Here is a 22466-nt window from a genome sequence, read left to right as displayed (position 1 = left end):
AGACTGTTTCTTCAAATTTACTGTGCAAAAATGAATAAGAATGCTTCTACGACCAATTTTAAAAGAATGAATTTGACATTTGAGCTCTAATACTTTATCAAACTTTTGATTTTTATTATTAGCATGACGAGAAATGATGAAATAAACGTTCTGAGTTAATTTGACTCAGTAAAAAACAGATAGGGATTCATAAACTTGGATTTTTTTCAGTAAACCTCAATGTTTCCAGTAGTAAGTGGATAGTCGAAAAATATTGAATTTAATTATTTTTATTTACAGAAAACAGCAACAAAAATGTCCAGTCTGAGTGGAAAATGGATGGTTTTTTTTAAGTCGGATAATTGATTTGAAACCAATCACATAATTAGAAAAAACTGTTATTTTTCTTATTTTTTATTTGAATAATAAATTGGTTTAAATCACAAAGTTGATTGATAATTGAAATGTCAAAATTCCACCTGTGAATTCTCATTATTAAAAGATATAAACTGTCTGAGCATACATTAAAAATTCACTTCGCTGCGAAATTGAAATTCACTTCGCCGCTTGCTTGAAATCTGCTTGACGGTCACTTAAAATTCACATGAATTGACGAATGGCCAAAATTCACTCGAATCGTCACTTACATTTTAAGTGAAAATTATTTTCAGTGCAGATAGTCGATATTGGGTCTCAATTCTGTTTAACAACCAGCTAGTGCTGCCATCTTCGATTTGAAACTGAAAAAAAAGTGTTTGACTGGTTGAAAAAACTTTTTTTTTTTTTTGAGAGGCTTGTTTTTTTGGATTCAATTTTCAGCTTATGACCATGTCACGTCATCTCCATAATTGCACAAAGTAGTTGGAAATTTTCACATTTTACTTCAAGTTACTACTCATATTATAACTCATAAGCCAACACGGTAAACTTTTGCCTCCATTTCCAGCAAAAAATTGCTGGAAACGTTCAGCTGTCCAAATTTTTGTTGGAAACCAACAATCGGTTTTCTTATTGCTATATTTTCTAGCATTCGGTTGTATTCATGTCATTTTTACTGAAAAATCAGCAATCGGTTTTCAAATTACTGGACTTTTTTTTAATTGGTCTAGTTTGTTGGAAAATCAGCAATCGAGTTGTCAAATTGAAGTTTTTCTGTTTTCGTACGCTGAAGCCATAGTACTTTGAAATATACAAGGTAGACCATTCCGCTCTCTTTCAACGTATTGGTAAGAGGCCCCGAAAAATAGTTATGGAAAAAACTGGAAAATGTATGGAATTTATCAAAAAATCATATTTTTCTTGAAACTGACAAGCAATAAAATTATGAGAAAAATATGCACTGATGCATTTTAATGCAATAAACAATATTTGACTTTTCAAGACCGCTAAAAGTCATATGCAATGGGCTTTTTGTCGATTTAAAACTAAAATTTGGTGATATTTTTGCCTTGTGTGATTTGAATAAAAATACCAACAAATTGACTTTTTATCACATAAACATGATGTATTTTAGATCAATTATCAAATGTTAAACATAGACAAAAGAAAATGTTACATTTTTTGCTCTCAAAAAAGAAAAACGACGATGAAAATTTCTTTTGAATGTTCATTATTTATGGTTCAGATGCAAAAAGCCAATGCAAAAATTAGTTTCCGTTAAGCTTGAAGAATCGATCTTTAATCTGAAGCCCTTTTTAAAAGAATCAAATGGCTATCGACGGAGAAATAAGTAGTTTTGATTGCCATTCTATATGAAACTGCCAAATTTTCATAACTAAAGTCTGCTTCATTTAATATTGGAACACAAACAATTGCGTGTAGTTCAGTCATTTATTAACGAATTCATAATTTGTTTTTCATACAAATGTAGCATTTTCTTTACTCTTTCATAAAAAAAAATTAAAAAAATTATTCATTGCTGTTTCGAAGAAATTCTCGTACTTTTCCCGTAATACGGCACATTAGGCGGCGCACACCCTTTTCGTCCACCGTTTTGGCGATTTTATTCCACCAGTTCTTCATTTGAGTCATGTTCCTAACAAGTTTTCCCTTTGCCTTAAGCCTCCGCTTCGTGATTGCCCAGTATTTCTCTATCGGCCGGAACTGGGGGCAGTTTGGGGGGTTGAGGTCCTTCGGTATTACGCTGACCCCGTTCGTTGCGTACCATTCCATAACCGTTTTGCTGTAATGGCAGCTTGCGAGGTCCGGCCAAAACATTACTGGACGGTCGTGGGCACGAATGAACGGCAGAATCCGTTTCTGTAGGCACTCTTTTTTGTAGACTTCTGATATCATTGTCTTGTCGGTGAGAAAGACTTTGGTTTTCTGTCCACAACTGCATATCCCCTGCCAAATCATGTACTTGCGGGCGAATTTATCCGCAAACACGAACTTAAATTTTGCAGGTACATCCCCCCGAGCCGTCGCCAAATAAAATTTTTGACCTGGGATTTGCCCAAAGTCCGCCTTCACGTAGGTCTCATCGTCCATCAGAATACATCCGTCGAACTTGGTCAGCACTTGGTCGTACAGCTTTCGAGCACGGATTCTGGCCACATTGTTCTGCTTCAGCGTCCGATTTGGCTGTTTGCTGGCTCGGAATGACCTTATTCCTTCCCGGAGACGAATTCGTCGCACCGTACTGTGAGCGGCCTGGAACTTATTGGCCAAATCGCGGTCTGAAAGATTGGGATTCCTCTTGACGGCCTTGATGACTTTCCCACGCAGTTTCCGGTCGACAGTTCCACTCCGACGCTTCGAATGCGGCTTCCGAGCCGTCGTCAATGTTTCCTTATACTGCTTGATAACACGCCATACGGTATTTCTGGGCATTTTAAGCTGTTTAGCTAGCTTTGATGCCGACAACAATGGATTTTCAAGAAAACTGTGCACAATTTGATCTCTCCGTTCGGCTTCCATGGTGGTTGTTTACAAAATGCTATCGTTTGGTGTTATGACATAAATACATGGTGAAAGGTAATGAATTTCCCGACACGTGGGTGAAAAAAGTTTCCAAATCCGTCCACTAGGAGCGCCACAATGAGCAAAAGAATTTGTTCCAATATTAAATGAAGCAGACTTTATTTTTGTTGGTATGCAAGTATGCTGTGTACATACACGGAGCTTTCAAGTGAGGTTAAGCGCAATGGCCTACCTGTAATTTTCAATGTACTATGCTCTGAAGCAAGGTGAGACTCTATTCAACAAATTTTGGTTAGATTAGGGATCATTCAAATATTACGTAACGCTTTTAGGGGGGAGGGGGTAGAGCAGCTTGAAACGCTTTGTGAATTTTTCTAAGAATTTTCAAGACGAATGTGTTACGTAGGATGGAGGGGGGCTTGAAGATGCTCGAAAATTGCGTTACGTTACATTTGAACGGCCCCTTAACCCTTCGTTTCATAAAGTAACAAATTTGCAACAAAAAGTTTATGAAAAAAGTGAAAAATCGTATTTTATTTCGATTTTTTTTTTTGATGTACGTATCATTTCCAACTGTTTAAAACGATTTTTAAGGGAAAATAAAAAATCATGCAATGAAAATGAAGGGTTAATACAATTATTTTCATTTTCGTCTATATTCTAGCAACCAAACATCAAGTAAAGGGTGAGATTTTTTTTGGATTAAAAGATACTAATTAAAACTCTTTTTTCAGGTGGTGGATGATCAAAACTTTGGCACACAGCTTCCTCAAAACCGGTCTTAGAATATTGGAAAACATCATTTTCAAATAAATCCATCCCCTACAGAAAAATAGGAGAAAAGATTTATTGTTTTATTATTTATTATATCCACAGCTAGTATTTAATATTCGATTTTGAATTTGATACCAAAATAGTTAATTTCCAGCAATCTGCTGGATTGCTGATTTCCAGCAATTTAAATTGCTAGAAACCAGCATTAATATTTGCTGATTTTTCCAGCAATTCTTATTGCTTGAAATTTTGCAGTAAAGTCAGCGGGACAAAAACCAGCAAAATTTAACTGGTTTTCAGCAAAAAAAATGATGTGTTGTATTTTTTTAAATTATTTGTAGTCAATAAATAATCTAGGTTATCAAAATGGTTGTAAACATAAAACAACTTTTTAGTTATAATGCATCGTCGATCTTTTTACTTAATACAAACAATAAGTACTTTTCTTGATTTGGTAATGTTTGTTTTCTTTTACATCATATTAGCGGTTTTTGCCATTCTCCATCATTTTTTAATCAATTTAAGTCATTTATAGTCTTTTGTTTGTATTTGTTTATTGCTTATATGAAATTACATTTTTTTTAGAACTGTATGGTTTTTTTAACATTAATTTTTGTTTATATAATTTTTCACCATTTTAGAAATAAAAACGAAATTATGTTGTTTGTCTTAATCATATTTGTACTGTTCTAGCGAAAACTATTAAGTAATGTCGTTAAAAAAAACTGGCACATGTGCCAAAATCGGATGTTGAAAAAATGGAATTTTGCAAGATCTGAAATTAAAGCAGCCTAAAATTGTTCTCAAAATAAATATTTTTAATCCGTTTGATCAATTTTTCGCTTAACTAATGAATCGACTATAACAAAACATCAATTTTTGAGTCTTCTTAAAATATCTGCTGTTAGCAACCTTGAGATGACTATGAATATTTTAAAACGCCGCTTAATATTTTCTTTAAATCAAATTAAGAAACAAATTTGTAAGAGATAATGCATATGTTTGAAATGTTGAAAAAAAAGATGTTTTTTTCAGGATGTATACATAATTGCCAATTTATGAAAATGATAAAAAAATCAGTGAAGGGTAGGGGAAAAATCTTATTTAAAACATGAATAAACAGCCTATATAACATAAATTTAAAAAAAATAAATGCTGAGTTTTAAAGTAATTTAAGGAGTGCAGCATATCGATGGTGAAAGTACATCACAAAAAAAAACATTCAATGCTTTTTTACAAACATCTGAAAATCAACTCCCAAAAAAATAAATTTCAGGAAATTTTTTATCCATAAAATGAATATAAAGAAATTAATAAAAAAAATACTGAAGAACAAATTCGATCCAGATAATTTGATCCAAAAACAAGATTTAAAATTCAAGTTTCCTTAATTTTCCAAAATTAGAAAGCTGATGAATGCTATGAATTATATAAAAAGGGAAAAATGAAAATATTTGATCCCTGGGGATACTTGATTCCTTCGCTATCTCAAAACCGAAACGTTTGACAAACATCAAATGTTCTAGTAGAATGTGCCTCAAATAAAACAAAACAAAAACATTATCTGTTATCTCAACAAATTTTTAATAAAAATGAGTTATTTAGCTTTGTTTTAAAATACTTAACAAAATGTGGTCTGAAGATCTTTTTTATCACTTTAAAAAGCTGCCTTCTTGAAAAAGTTGTAATAAAAATATTCATTACAATATATCAATCGTAAGAGTATGATATGAACTTTATAATTCCATATTTTCAAAGCGAATGTAAACGCTTACTTTTTAAGAATTTTTCTCCAAAATATATGTTTAGTTTTTTATTGATCCCCAGAGTTCAAAAAGATATATTTAACTTCTGAATGGATCGTGATCATTTGTTATCACGAAATTACTATTATTGTTCAAATAACTCATGTTCATTATCTGCTAAAAAAGACTCAAAATTCCGTATTTATCTTAAAATTGGTAGTAAACAAATTTAAATAAATTCTCTTTGACTTGATATTTACAAACAAATTTTGATATCAGAACTCATATGGCAAAAACGATCAAAAGACCTTTTAAATTTGGATTTTGCTAGATTGTTTCCTAGGGCCAGGACACCCTAAATTAAGGGTCAAATCTCCTCTAGTAAAGGATCAAGTCTCCTTTAACTTAAAAAAATATAACATTTTTTTCGTCTCACGAAGATGCTTCTAGTTCATCTTTAGGGTCATGTATTGTTCTAATTTTTGGTGCATATAAACATTGAAATTACATTCTGTCAGAAAATGTAAAAGACGGCGAGTTGCATAATTTTCCAAAAAAGATATGATGAAAATATGAAAAGGGGATCAAGTATCCCCATTCTCCCCTATGCAATCTCATAGACGTTTATATATACTCAAAGCAATATATACGTATTTGAAACATAATTATTCAAGAAATCGTCCTTCCTAAATCGATGGAAAATGTTCGAAAATGAAAACGTTTGAATTCTTTGATTCACCGTTCGACTATTCAACAATTCTGTTGAACCTTTCACCATACTGTTGAGTTATTTGTCCATGGGAAAAATTTGAAACCATCCGGTGATAAAACATTTTTAAAGAAAGATTGGATGCCTCCTAGTTTGATAGTTAAACAGCTTGAGTCTGAACTTCGTGGCACAATTGTAGTTGTCACACAGGGTTCCAAAACAGCAAAAAAAAAATTCCTGTAAAATTACGCAAATGTCGTGTGAGAAAAAGAAGCAGGACATTTACCGTAATTTTACAGGTCAAAAAATAAATTACGGGACATTTAATTTTTAGTATACAACTTTTTTACAGGACATTTACTGTAATAATAATTAATCTTCGTTAGCTTTTAAGGAAAACAATTGAAAATTACAGGTTTTGTTAATTACAGGTTGATTTATTTCAAAGGTTGCAGTTTAAGTGACACGTAGTAGTCAAAAAAAATTTCTGTGAAGTATCTGAAAACTTCACTATTCCTATAGCTGTACCCTAAAGGCATCATCTGGGGCCACTACTGTTAAATTTATATTTGAACAACTGTTTTGAACTGATTCAATTGTGATTGAACTGCAGGACTTCAATAAGCTCATGCCCAATTATTGCGATGGAAATTGATAAAAAAAAAAATTTGATAAATACAAAGAAGAAAAATACATCTTGACTCAAGTTATAGTGTGGCGCTTCTAGGTGAACAATCAATTAGAGAATTTGAAACAAATTGAGACTCTATATCGCTTTTCTAGAGATACGCAATTCCTGAATTGTTAGACATATGTGCATTAGACCGCTGCAAACTTTGTGTGAAAATTTCAAATTCTTAAATTTTTAAACCTCCCATGACTTTTTTTGGTTGTTTTTACTGCCAGAAATAGCATTAAAAATTTTGGAAGTGATTCATCCAGTCCTGAATTAGCGCAACGAGTTTTAATTTTGTATGGAAATTTATAAAGGAAATCAAAAATTTTCACTCAAAAATCGCCAGAGCTGTACTGAAAGTTTAAAAAAAATATAACTTTGAATGAAAAACATTCCTTGAACAATTCATGTGAACAAGCCAAAAACCTAACTTTTACCCCAGGAAAGATACTAGATAGCTTAGCTTAGCTTAGCTTGATTGACTACTCACATCCACCTTAAAATATGGAACCCGAAAATGCTTAATTTGAATTTAATTGTTTTCAGCTTGTTATATTGACATTTAACAATTCTTTTTACTGAAATAGCATCAACGCATTTCGAACTCCATAATCGCAGGCGTGGCTCAGTAGAATGAATTCCACATCGCCAATGGTTGCTACTCCGTGATTGACCGAGGCCATCAATTTTGATCAGAGGTCAAAAGAATGGTGTCTGGGATTGACAACACATTCACAATGTCCAAAACTGATGCTCTCTCTTTTAACATCAATAACGGCGCCGGCCACGTCCTAGTAGTCAATGGATAGGTATGAAAAAAGAGAAAGGGATGAAAGAAAAAAAAAAAATGTGCATTAGGACCGAGGTTACCTCTGCATCCTAGCAAATAATTTTGTTTGGGAGATTGGGTAAAAGGATTTGATCTGGAGACACTTTTGACTGTGTTGTGATCTTGAAGAATATATTCCTGCACTCCTTTGTGTAGAACGCACGAACTCTTTTTTTTATATATTTTATCAATTAAAACTTATTAACAGATGATTTTCTTTTTAACTAAAGATTTGTTTAAACGAATCTTAAAAATATTAGAACTTGCTATTATTTGCAATGTTTTGAAAAATGAAATTTTTAACCTTTTTTTTAACAAAAATATTGTTATTTTTGTAGAATTACCCCAGGAAAGATACTAGATATTATAAAAAAAAATTGTTTTCAAAATTTTTATTTTTATTCTGGCGTTTTTTGACTGCTTATTTGAAAGCTGTGAAACCGTAGGATGAGAATAAAAAATCTCAAAAAACTGATTTGCATATCCAGGAAATTTATTGATTATAACATTTGCAAAAACATTTCATGAAATTATTAATAGCTTTAACAACAATGTTTGCTTTTTTTTATACTTTTCAATGGATTCAGATTTTTTAAATTTTAAATTAATATAACTTTTCATGAAATTCTTAGCAGCTTTTCATGTTAGCAAAAAATGAAGCTTAAAATAGTCAAAACCAAAAATTTCAAACCGACTTCATTTTAAGCTTATTAGAATCTTCTGGATTATTTAATGTGCAAAAATTTCTTCTTCCATACAAATTTCCATACAAAATTGAAACGCGTTGCGCTAACTTAGGAATCAACCAAATCATTTCAAAATTTACACTGATGCTTGGTGACCCAAAAGGCATCGATAATACATATGGGAGCAAAAAGTCATTTTTTGCAGTGATCTAATATGCATATGTAATGAACAAATCATCAATCTGAATTCCTTTTTTGATTTAGATCTTCACCAGCTTTAATTCTAGATTCTAATTCACAACCCCTTTTACTAGATCCGATTAAAAATTCCAGAAAATGACAGGACTCCCCAAAAATTGAATCCAACTCTGGATGACGCCGAGCTTCTGTTTTAATGTTACATATTATTTAGTAGGTCGAATGAGTGAGTCCTCCAACCCGGGCCCCCAGAATACTCCGAGGATTTGTTCCAGCTTTGTCGGGAGATGATGGCTCCGAAAACTGTTACACGCACCGCGTACGACGACGACGGTCCAACAACACTCCGATGAATTTCACATCGCTGACAGTGATTGATTGTGACCGTTTTTGGCACAGGTACCTCAGGTATGTGTACACGGCTGCGGCCGGATTTGCCCTGAAAACTAACTCCCTCAACTCCCTGCTTTTTGGTTCATTCATTCACCTCCGGTCATCAGTCCATAGCTACAGATTATCGCTTGAAGCAGGGAAGTAGATTGCCAACGACATCACACTAAATTACGGTGCAGTTTATAGTTGAATTTGTTCGGTCCCACTTCCCCAGATTTTTCCGCTTCGATTGGCGCAAAACGGCTCATGTTACCTTTCTAGAACATTTTTTCATTTGATTCTATCTTTGGGTATATCCTTCGAATGCTTACCTTTTGAGAAGCGAAGAACACACAGCAGAGCTTAAGTGTTTCACACGCTAATCCTTGGAATCGATGAAATCGTTTTAACTCTCCTGACTAAACGAAAACCAAGCTTTGAAGCAATTTGTTGAACAATGTTTTCTGTCGGTTTCTTCTCAGAGAGGTTGCACACTTTTTTCGCTTTTTTTCACTATGGTCAAAGCTCAACTTCCTTTTCGGTGAAATGATTATCCTTCCGGTTGGATCCCCAAAGTGCTTCGGATACCAAGAACACACCAAGTACACACTATCTTCACTTTCTGTACCAATTCAATAATACCGCCAGGATGATGGGCTTTTTTGTCAAATCACCGTATCGTCGCCCGAAAATCCCCCGTCTTTTGCTAACAAACCAAACACTTCTAAGGGGGGCCACCACGTGTTCCGAGGCCACCACAACACAGAGGTCACACGGAATTCAATTCTCGCGCCAAATCCACTTTTGCCAGATCTTGCACTTGACTCATCCACCCATGGGACGCGGGCGAGAAAACAAACGCTGGTCCCAGTCGAAGGAAAACGGCGAAGCAAAAATAAGAATAACAAAACACACCGCACCGCAGATTGAGAAAACAGAACGGAGCAGCGACACACTTTCGCTGTCGTTTCGCTGACTTCGCTAGCTACTTCACGACGTCGTCAGCCAGGAAAAACCGCAAGAATCACAACAACACGCGCACTTTGACACACTTTCCAACCGCTCCGGTCGCGTGCTAGTTCTAGACTGGTGCTTCCCGTTTTGAACGGTGCAACGAACCGATTCTCACTCCAGCCAGACCAGCTAGACAATCGAAGAACGGAACCTCGCTAGCAGACGACTTCTGATCCAGAACGGAACCCTTCAGTTTCCAACAAACGAACAAATCCGAAGCAGGACTGTGAACGCGCTTCACTCCCGACCGAACGTTCTCGGGTGGAAAACTCTGTGAGGCACGATCCTTTGTCGCTTTTCTTCGGTTGGGAACTGTGAGAGCGAGAGCAATAATTTTACTCTCTCCCAATTTCTCCGATTGAGATTGAGTAACCTGTCTCGTCAAGGGAGTTTCATCAGGTTTGTTTTAAGGTTTTTCCCGATGGTTGCGATTTTCGATTCAAAGTTCGCTGTGGTGCGTATTTTGCGTCCTTTTCGTCATTATTTTCCAATCGGTGTGTAGAGTCCTTTCACATTTTACATGGTTGAACATTACTGTCCCGTCCGGAGACTTTCCAGGTGACGTGACGCGATGGGCTGAGCAGTGTTGCTGGGAGTTTTGGATAGACCTCGGGATTGTTTGTTGGAATGCACTTCCGAAATAAAACTGATTTTTGAAGCAGAAGACGTGACGATTTGATGAAAGTAATGAATCGAGAATGAAAATAAGATAATTATTTAACCACTGATAAGCTGATGTAACTCTGGGCTCCCTTTTCATCAACCATCATTTCAATAGTTAGTGATTATACCGTTGATAGTGATGGCGCTAGTAGAATAGGAAATGCTCACACAGGAGCCTATGGTTCGGAAATGATGAGCTAGATGTCGCCCAAAATTTCTGGGCGATAAAACATTCTTTCGTTTGCTTAGGGAATTACATCAGTTTATCAGTGATTTAACTACGTCTCTGGGCTTCTGTTTTTAGTGTTGTAAATTGCAGAAATCCATTATATAATTTTGTTTGGAAAATAAAAATCAAAATTCATGAATTACACAAAAAAAATCTTCTTTAGATGTAAGCCATAAAGATTTTTTTATTTTCTGGTTTTCTCTTGTGAGTTTTTGACAATTGAACGCCAATTAACTAGCTTCTGACAAAGCCGTTAATTTTTAAAAGAAAATTTATTTATGATTTTGATTTATAGGTAGCGATCGCTGAGACCAGTCGTTAGATCTTTTGTAGCAATACCTCATTGTATTGCTTTTTGCTTTATGCTTTCAGATACAATGCCACTACCAAAAAGAGCCAGATGAACACAAACAACTTTGCTTAAGCTAACAAACTTTAATCATTTTTTTTAGTTTTTAAGCATTGTGACTTGAAGATGTTTTCTCATAATTTCCATGGGTTTGTTAAATGAAAAAATTGTAAAAATAATAATTCAAATATTTTCAAAGTAAGAGACTAAAAAGAACTTCTTAATGCTATTTTTTTCTTCAAAGTAATAGTAAACTCTTATTTTTTTACAAATTTTTGTTCAAATGATTTGATTGAGTAAATTGATCCCAGGAATTAAAAAAAATACAACTAAGCACCTGAAAAAAAAAACACTTATCCAAAAACTAATGTAATTGCCCGGTAAAAAAAAGACTATCTGGTTGCAGACATACTTTTGTAACTCTCTTTCTTCAAGATTCATAAATTGTTGAAAAGTAAGTAAATACTATGAATTTTTCAAATATCATTAATATGTTGGCTCCCTTAGAATGCTTCTAATTTATCTTCAAGTATCGTTCTAATTTTTGTAGTTCAGAGTTTGAGTTTGAATTGAAAAAAAGGAATGATAAAACAAGCAAATGGGATCTTATCTCCAAATTATCAGTAGATCAGAATCTGAAATTTGAAATTAGGAAATTAAAATCAGAAGATAGGGCTCGATGATGCTCAGGAGATGATGATCGAAAGATCTGTATCAGGGGATCAAGACTGATGGTCTGGATCTGGACCGTAGGAAGAGCCTGATCTGGTGGGAGGGGGATATGATATTTTTGCTGAAGTAATTCATACATAAAGCATACTAAAAGGTATAAGTAAAGGTTCCATGTAATTAGTCAGCTTTGAGCTATTTTACAATGAAAGTTTATTTCTTTCAAATCCTAACTTTGGAAATGAAATTTGAGAAGCTGCAATGAATAATAATGAATAACGACTTTGCAAGGTTTTATTTAAAAGAAAAAAGGTTGGCAAAAACTTAAATTAGCAAAGAATAAGATAATCCATTTGAACCACATAATATTAAGAAATTAAAGTAAGAGATTAAATCAAATTAATTTTTTACGATTGTGACATCGACTATAATTCTAAATTTTAGTTTGGAAATCTGTTTCTGAATATTTTGCAACAAAAACAAAGCTGACAGCCCCCAATAATAATAAATTTACAGCTTAATTTTTGCTTGAAGGCTAAGTAAAAGTTTTTGGCCAATAAAAATTCATCATTTATAATATAGTGCATAATTAGAATCCCGGAATATTTGAGAGAAATAAATCTTGATTTTTCAATGAAGGAAATCTTTGAAATGAATCCAATTTTTTTCATTATTTTTAGTTTCTTTTGGTTTGTTTTATCAAACTGACTTTTTTTTATTGTAAGTTTTAAATTTCGAATCTTAAATTAAAACTATGAAACTGTGATCTCCTGGAATTTGAACTTCTCAGATAATTCTCGCATTGTTATTTTAATCTTGATTATTAAACTCTACTGAACTTCAGTTCAAAATCTTAATTCTGAATCTGAAAACGATTATAAATCTAATTATTTCAATTATAAGCCAAAAAAGCGAAATTTGAATCAGAAGCCTCAACAAGAATTCTCTTATTTGACTTTCGGCTCCTTATATGATTTCTCTCTCAGTTATTTAATTTAAATTAAATTTGTTAATCTTAACGAATACAGCGAAAGATGAAATTGTTTCAATTCTGCTAAAGAATTAAAAGTTGTAACCTAGTAATAGCCTTACCCGAGCAGACTTTGATGCCTGAATCGATAGCAAACAGTAACCAAAATGAGCTATCAATGCCAAAATGATAGCATTATTTAGTATCGCATTTTTCCCGATAGCAAAATTTGGTTTCATTGAAGCATTACTATGTCGTAATGTGATACCGAATCAATACCTGAATAAGGCATTGAGACCAAAATGATAGCTCTATTTGGTTTTGGTTTTTCCATGATAACAAAACGAGGCAAAATTAAGGTATCATTTATTACGATAGAGCAGAAAAGTAAGATCATATGATAGCATGATTTGGTATTCCATTTTTTGTGATGAAAAATCAGATTTATTTAAGTGTTCGAAATTAAATCGAACTGGACACAAACAGCAAATGTTTTCGTTATGGGCATAGTGCGCACATATTAAGTGGTGATGTTTCATTGATTGCAAAAATAGGCATCATTAAGGTATCATTATTTTGAGAAAATGGTATTGAAATCTGAAATCTGTTACGGAATTCCATACGGCGCATAACGAAATTCAATGAATTGAGTCGTTACTAGCATAATGTGGGCATTATTTTGTGTTGATTTCTTTGTTTAGTACAACTATAGGCATCATTAAGGTGTCATTATTTTTTCAGCACGAGTCGTAGATTTATTCTGCTTGCGAGTATGATAATTACGAGTGATTATAAAATCGAGTTTGGCAAACATACTTACTTAGTATTGAGAAACGTACATTTCAGCACTTTTAGCACTCATTGTGTGCATTTTTGTAAAATTTTCGATCAAAGGTCTTAAAATTTATCAAGAGGAGCTTTGCAATAAATGAATTACAACGTTTTAAATTTTCTTATATATTTTGACACATGACTCAAAAACAAAAGGAATAAAAATTATTCAATTTTGAATAACCAGTAAAAAAACATACCTTATTACTTTCATACGAACGCTGTTGAAGTGCTGAGGAAGAGGGCTTTCTGCCAAAACCAAACAAATCATGCGATAATAATCATGCATTCAAATGACTCATTCATAATAAGTAGAAATAACTGCTTCAAATTGTAAACTTTTTTGTATGACTATGACAACTTATACCAGTTCATAAAAGTCTTACTTACTGTTATAATATTTTTGTCACGATTCTGGCATTTTAAATAACAACTTCAAGTCCAAGGCCTACAAAATGTAATATGATGGAAGCCATTCAAAATGTAGATGGTAATTAAATTTGTTTTCAATCATATAAAACTTTGAAATCACTCACATGTCCCACAATACCCAGAAACATCACGCAAGTAAACTAGGTGATATTTTCAAAATACTGATTTTGGTCAAAATAGCGTCATCTCAGAAGTGCAGATGGATAAATGCTTCTTCAAAGTTAAATTTGCTATGGCAAACAAGATTGAGAAAGATAATTGAAAAAAAAGCTGGGTTTTAAAGTTGTTTTTGACATTTCTCACGCACACTTGCTGAGCGTATACATATGAATCGGGACAATTAACATCAAAAACTATCGGTTCAAAAAACGGACAGCCGATCAACAAACATGGTCGTTTTTGAAGTTGATTTTATCAAAATTGAAGGTGTTGGTGAAAAAACCAGCATAGGACATTTAGTTTAAAAAAGTTGATAATGGATTGATTTTGGCTGGTTTTGTTAAAAAGGGAAAAAAAATTATTTTTCATTACCAATTTCTTTTTTGTCCTCCTGTAATTTTAGTCTATAAATTTTTAAAATATTTAAGGCATAATGTTTTGCTCGTTAATAAATATAAATGCGAATATCAATTAAATAATATAATTTAATAACATTATTTAAAGATGTACGTTTTTAGCAATGGGTATATGCTCTTTGCTACCGATCCATTTGTTTTGTTTATGTTTACCACGGTTTGCCGGTTTGTCGCGTATTTACCTGTTCAGTGTGATGAATTTTAATGCTTATCCGACATTAGCAGTATCAAATCGTTTCGAAAATCAAGTTAGGATCGAAGCAGGAGGGTTAAGAAGCATCCTCCGTCCCGAAACTTTGGATATGCCAGTTCCGTACGCTGAAGGAAATCCACTACGAAAATTATTTTGTTGAGGCCCCAAGAGAAAAGCTGTGCAAAAACTTTCATCGGAGAGAAGGCCTTCCGGAAACCTGCTCGGCTACGCTGTATGGATACGGACGGATCAACTACTGTTTCACATTCGAACAGTCCACCGTGAAAAACGAGGGCAAATGCCGCTGAAAGTCCATAGGCCAGCAGCAGCAGACCGGTTAACAAATCTAAAAGGTATGACCAACATAGCAATTATTCAAACTTTTGTCGCTCAAACCTAGCTCACACTAGAAAAGTGTTTCTTTTGTTTGGTTGCTGCAGCTAGTAGCATACCTCCCACTTTGCTCTAAAGACTAGACATGTTCTAAGCTTCCTAAGCAACTTGTAAAAGCTGCGACTTATTGCAGCAGCCAATATAGCACAACCTTCGAATAGATGTCTAAAAGAACAGGTGTTGTTTTCCGATAGTAATTAGCTTTAGTTTGGTTAATCTAAGGATAACTTCATTACCAGTTTCTTCTTCTGATCATTCTGGTTTTATCAGTTAATATTCCCAGTAGTTTGTTGCAGTTATGTAAACAACAATTAAATTTTTTTACAATTATCGATTGCTTGTTCTCATTTTTATTCAGACCAATACTATCGAGAAAAATAGTTGAAATTCTTTTCCTATCTAAGGTAGCTTTAATGCTTTCTATTCATTCAGTAGTTATACTATTTTTTTTTAATTTTAAGCTAAAATATTCAACTAATGTGAAAAAGGGTACAATTTTGATTTATATCTAATTTTTAACTACAATGCCGATATGATTTCCAAATTTCAAATTTGTAACTCTTTTTTCTATTGAATGAAAACTACCTTGATAAATTTAATGAAATTCCTGCAACAATGCTTAGTCTAAAGTTTCTTGGAAAACAAAAGGTGTTAGGTACATATGAAAAAAAAGTATTAATTGCCTACACAAAGGCGTTTTAATTATGCACTTTCATTAGACAAATTCTGCTCTTGAAAATGCAGAAATGCATTTATATACACTGGATTCTCTTTTCAAATAATCTTATTTTGAACAATTTCATGTAATACAATTTACTCGACATAAGAAGAATTCCTAATTTTCTAATCCAGAACAAATCCAATTGGCTACATCTCTGAATTGAACTTTTTTTTGTGCATTATTGCATTTTTTTTTACACATACGTAAAAGGCGTTTGAAAAGACAAACCAGGGTATCGTTAATTAATTTACAATTCATAGATTAAATTGAATATGTCAGAACTGATATTTTCAATGTACCATTCGGATTTTTTTGTATTCATTTTAATAATTATTGATTCGATATTCATTTCAGTGGGAAAGCCCAAAGCGAATTCACGAATTTTGAATGTTAAAAAAAACTTAATTTCATTCAGTATATGGTGTAAATAATTTTTTTTTCGGAATTTGATGGACTCGTGAATATTAATGCATCCCAAGAACAGAATTTGTTCAGTTACACAAATTAAACGCCTTTGTGTAGACTGAATACGCATTTTCGTTTATAACATTTTTTTTCTTGCAACATCTCAATCGAATGCGTTGCGTGCACAAAGGCAAAGCAGAAAATAACAATAACATTTGAAGCGTTAACGTTATTTGATTCTAAATAGATTTTTTTTTGTATCGATAGTTAAACTCGAGAAGAACTTATGAACATAAAAAAAAATTTACGATGATATTTTTTGATTGTCAAATTATTATTTGAACATTACCAATGGAATATCTGAACATTTGAAACATTTGTCAAAAAAGATACAAACTCAATTCCGAGTTAAGTAGGCCTAAACAATTCTCATACTTAATTATAAATCTGATGAAATATTTAATTTGTACAGTTTTATAAATTATTACTCTTAATTCATTCTAAACAATAAAATTAACTTTAAAAAATATATGAAGAATACCCCAACACTAAAACTTGAAGCCTAGTTTTCATGCAATTAGATTTCTTCGACCCTGAGGGTCTCATTTAGAATGGATCTTGACAATAACTTAAGATGCAGCTTTCAATTCAATTAATATTTCAACAGTCAATTAATTAGTAATAAGACTTCATTATCTAAATTGGATCCCTTGGCAAAACTTTAATATTCCAATATAGATACAGATGATCCGGATACACATGTACTAAAGGAAAAATTTGTTTTCATGTTAAATTAAATTAAACAAATTAAATTCTTCAAAGTCTATTATGTGGGTTGGTGCATTTAACATTTTGGAGAGACTTATCACAGATATTACATGATATGGAAAAATATTTTTCTCCCATTTTGGTATTTGGCATTGGCATATAAATTCAGGCGTTTATCTGGATGGAATGGTTCCAATTCTAATATGTGCTCGGGTAAGTAAAAGTGATATTACGAACACCGCAAAGCATCATTGCATACGTGAAGACGATATTCACTATCCTTCATGAATATAATTAACATTCACGTGTAGATTTAAAGACAACATTATAGAAAAGAATTTATGCTATCATGCCTTGAAAGCTTAAATTTGGTACATAGTTTTTGAATGAAAAAAAAAATGCTGCAGTGCCAAAATTTGGGTCTAATTTGCATATGCGGATAGCACAATGATGCCAAATTTATGTTTTAAATATTTGAAGCTTAATGATTCCTCGTTTGGCAGCGTTTTTAAAAAGGATTTGATATCACAACGATGCCAAATTTTGGCTGTAGATTAAACCTAAAAGTGGCATCATTATGCCTTCAAAACTCGTTTTGAACCGTTGGCTAAACAAGGTATCATTAAGGTTTCAGTGAAACCTACACTTGACATGATTGAGGTATCCATATATGGAAAGTGAGACCCAAATTTTGGCATTGTACCACCTTTATTCGGGCAAAATGATACCTGAATTTACTTTCAAGGCATGATAGCAAAATTAGGTATAATTTTGCCATAAAAGTCTGCTCGGGTAATTTAGTTTTTTTTTCTTTATACATTCCAAAATGATGAGTTTCGAATATGGAAAATGTATCTAGTGGAGGTTTGAAATGCAAAACTAAGGTTCGATGATTTTAACTGGATTTAAAGAACAAAACACTAAATAAAGAATGCGAAATTTGATCACAGACATCGAATTGTAATGTTTTTAAGTCAGTTATAAACCACTAAATCCGGAATAATTCTAACCTGGAGTGTATTCGAAAAAAATGCAACACTCTGTATTGCGAATAACTTTTGAATGCATGAATTTTTCAATAAAGCTAACTAGTAGCGTAATGTATACGTGTACACAATTTTGTAACAATCTGTCAAGTGGTTTTGGAGATAGCGTTCAATACTGAAGTTCATTGATATCATTTTTTGGACGAAATCAAGAAAAATTCAGAAAAGTTGTAAACCGGCCAAAAATACTCAGCCAGAGGACAAAATATTATTCAGAAAAGAAAGTCCTGCCGGAAGGGACACTGACCCGTCTTCGGCTTCATGGACAGGTTCGCGATTCAACTTCAAAGATTAAAACGATTATCTACCCGCGTCCCAAAAGATGAATACAATGCTTCAGCATCACAAAATAATAAATGCAGAGAAATAGCTTTTAAAACTTATATTAACTAAAAATTTTCCCCGATTTTCCCCAAATTTCCCACCCGCTCTTATAACTACCTTACCTTAAATCTGTGTGAGTGTCAGTGTAGTGTATGTTAGTGTATCCCTCGGCGAACAGCTTGAAGTCATGCATCCGGATGCTTTCCACAGCGTTTGTACCAGCCTCGACTGGTTTTTTGGTCCATCTGCGTTGGCCATCGTATGGTTGAGACACAGGCAGTCCCTAGCTCAAGCCCCAGGGGGGCGAGTGGGGATCGCTCACTGTGTCTCCTTTCTTGCAATCACCACTTCAGAGTTTGCGATGGCCAAAACTCCATTTATAGCCGCACTGCACCAACCACCTTCTTTCCATCACAATTATGGTCAAACATAATAGGCCTGAGAGATAGAAGCCCCATCTAAGCATTAATTTTTTTTTTTTTTTTGTAGCGGCCCACCACACTCCCCCACACCAAAAGGCTCAATTGAGCCCCCTGGTAATGGACGCTACTGTTCTCAGCATGTCTGGCAGCAAAATGATAATAAGAGTAAACGCGAGCAAATTTTAATCATGCTGAGAACACAAATATTTATAATGTCGTGCGAGGAAATGTATTATTTAACTAAATTGACTACAATATGAAATCTCAATGGAAAATAATTTCCTTTGAAGAGATTCATTATTCGATATTTACTAATATACTATTTATTTATTGCTAATTTTATTATGTTATGTTCAATAATTTTATAAGATAAAATACAAACTACAAGATTTTTAAGAAAAATAATATTAGATATTAACGCTACAAAAGTACAAAAGGTAAACAAAACAAAGACTGGTTGATGATCGACTGTTTTAATGGTTCAATTTTTCTTTCAAAAGCTGTATCACTTTGGTTTTGAACATGGAACGATTGGTTATGTTTTTAATATCCGTTGGTAAGGTGTTGTATTTAGTAGGTCCAATAAATGAAATTCTTTTTTGCCCTAATGATGTTGTGGATCGGCTTCGTTGCAAGAAATCTGACTGGCGAGTGTTATGAGTTCGCAACCCCGTAGTAAAATGGAGGTTTTGAATATTTTCAATTGAGTGTAGATTATCATAGACATATACAACAGTTTGCAAATCACAGAGTTCAGATATTGGAAGAACGTTATGCGTTCTTAAAGAGTAAAGCTGAAGGGTAGGGAATAACAAAGGGAGCTTTAAGATGTTTTTCAAGCATCTATTCTGGAGCGTTTGAAGTTTCTGTAAGTGGGACAAGGAGGCTCTTCCCCATATCATAATAAGGTAGTTCAATTGAGAGTGGATAAACGCAAAATAAAATTTAAAGAGAACATGTTGTGGAACAAAATTTCTCAGTTTCCAAAGAACACCGCAAAGAGGAGTAATTTTTTTTTCCAAGTGTTCAATGTGACGATTCCATGAGAGAGTTTCATCTAAGTAAATTCCCAAGTATTTAAAATAACTAACTCTCTCAATAGTATTTCCATTCATAGCTGGGTCATTAGTACGAAGTAGCTTTTTATGCGAAGAACGAAACAACATGTATTTTGTTTTAGTATAATTTAGTGAAAGTAGGTTTGAATTGAAATATTTTGAAAGCAGTTTTAGGTCGTCTTCAATGTGCTGAATTATAATATCAGGTGAAGTTTCAGAATAAAAAATTGCTGTATCATCGGCAAATAAACGTGCTGTGCCTTTAAGTTGAAGGTTACATAAATCATTGACATATAAAAGGAAAAGTAATGGCCCGATATTACTCCCTTGTGGTACACCGATATCAATATTTCTTAATTCGCTTCTTGTGTTTTCAATAGCCACAAACTGCTTGCGACCTTCTAAGTAGCTACGAAGGATATTATTTGCTGTTCCTCTTATCCCGTATTTATACAGTTTGGACAATAATATGTCATGATTTAGAGTATCGAAGGCTTTTTTGAGATCCAAAAATAGTGCCCCAACAATATTTTTTGACTCTATTTTACATATGATGGAGTCAACTAATTCTGAGATGGCAATTTGAGTGCTCGAACCTGATCTAAATCCATATTGCAGTTTATAAAGTATATTGTTCTGATTTAGAAAGTCTACAATTCTATTAACAAGAAGCTTCTCGAACACTTTACTAAAAACGCTTAAAGTCGAGATAGGGCGATAGTTATTGACGTCAAGCAAATCGCCAGCCTTAAAAACAGGAATGACTTTCGCAATTTTTAGACAGTTCGGGAAAACTCCTGACTCCAAAATTTTATTAAAGTATTGTGTAAGTATGTGCGAGAATGTTTCGTGGTTATTTTTCAAGACATTAACAGGGAAACCATCTGGTCCATGACCCTTTTTATTTTTAAGTGAAAAAATTACAAGTCGAACCTCGTTTACACTAGCGGGCCGTAAGAATATTGTATTTTCTACCTGTTCGATTTGAGTCAAATGATCATTTTCAGTATTTACTGGAATCTTTTCAGCCAGGTTCTTTCCAATTGTGGAAAAGTGTTTGTTAAATTTCTCACAAATCTGTGTACTATTGGTTATAACACCTCTTTCATCTGAAAGGTTAATTGAGGAAGTCGTTTTAGATTTACCTAAGAGCGTATTAATGTTTCTCCAGAGCTTTGAATGTGGTGAATTATTTAATAAGCGCTCGTAATAGAGCCTTTTACATTCTTGTTTTTTTGAACTCAATTTTTTATTTATGTGAATTAGCATCTCTTTTAAATTGATATCATTTGGATGCTTTTTCGATCGTTTTAAATAATTCTCTTTTATTTTGATGAGTGTCCAGAGGTCAAATGTCATCCACGGACAGCAATTTCCTTTAAGTTTTACCCTTTTATTAAGTGTTCGAGAAGAAATTTTCACAAAGCGATTGTAAGTTGATGTGATTTCTTGTAGGCCTTCATCAACATTTTCTGGTAGTTGAATACTGTTTAAATAATTCACAAATAAGCTGTTTAGTTTAGCGTTATCAACTATCTCTTTCCTAAGAATTGTTACATTTTTATCACATAATAAATTGAATGATGTGAGTATTTGTAAATGGTCACTAACATCAGAAAAGATTGTATCATTTTTCAATCGATCTAAGTCAATTTGCTTCGATATAACGTGATCTAGAATATTCTGAGTTGTTGGCCTAGTAGGAAAGGTGTTTGTACAAGCGTATCCAAAAGATTCTAAGATAGATCTATATTTTGCTACGGTATTCAGGTTAATCAAATTCACAGGAACGTTTAGGTCACCGACAATGAAGCAGGAGTGATTATCAGCAACAGACGTTAGAAGAGATTCAATTTGATCACAAAACATGTTAAACGGGAATGAAGGGGGTCTATATACGCCATGAACACAAATTACTTGACCACTTGTACAAATTTCGACACTAATTCGGTGAAAGCCATCAAAAGTTATATTTTCAGTAGTTTTAAATTTCAAATTTGTCTTTATATACATAGCTAGGCCTCCATATGGTTGGTCGCGGCAAGAGAAAATCGATGTATATCCCGGAATGTTGTAAATACAACAGTTATCTTTACCAAGCCAGGTTTCACAAACAACAATAACATCGATACAAACATTAAAATGATCAATGGTCTGTAATATGCAATCAAATTTATCTAAATTATTCATACTACGTACGTTCCATTGCAAAATTCTAAAGGATCTTGAATCATTATTAAAAGTACTTAAATTAAAATCTTCTACATTTTCATGGTATCTATTCATTAAACTATCCATTGAATAAAATATATTTCAGTTTTAAACATTTGTAGATCTAAGATCTTATTTTGATCGTGGATCAGCATTGTTCCTTTTTCGTTTGGGTGAAGGACTTTCATTTGGAATCGTGGATGTGTTATTTCTTTGCTGAGTGACATGCATGCTCATGAAGCGATTCATTTCAAATTTAGTTTTGATTATATCAGGTTTTGAATTATCTGTTTGTTTGACCAA

General features: G+C 33.2%; 1 protein-coding gene across 2 annotated transcripts in view; it reads right to left on the bottom strand.

Moving 5' to 3' along the window:
• The window catches only part of LOC129751943 (connectin-like), a 351988-nt gene extending 342020 nt beyond the window's left edge, over positions 1-9968 (bottom strand). For both annotated transcript variants that reach the window (XM_055747732.1, XM_055747733.1), the window contains exon 1: positions 9223-9968. The gene's annotated coding sequence lies outside the window, so the exon portion shown is untranslated. The remainder of the gene's footprint in view (positions 1-9222) is intronic.
• Positions 9969-22466: the final 12498 nt, after the last annotated feature.

The sequence above is a fragment of the Uranotaenia lowii genome, chromosome 3, assembly GCF_029784155.1.
Source record: "Uranotaenia lowii strain MFRU-FL chromosome 3, ASM2978415v1, whole genome shotgun sequence".
NCBI lineage: Eukaryota > Metazoa > Arthropoda > Insecta > Diptera > Culicidae > Uranotaenia > Uranotaenia lowii.
This window is presented reverse-complemented; position numbering and strand designations above follow the sequence as displayed.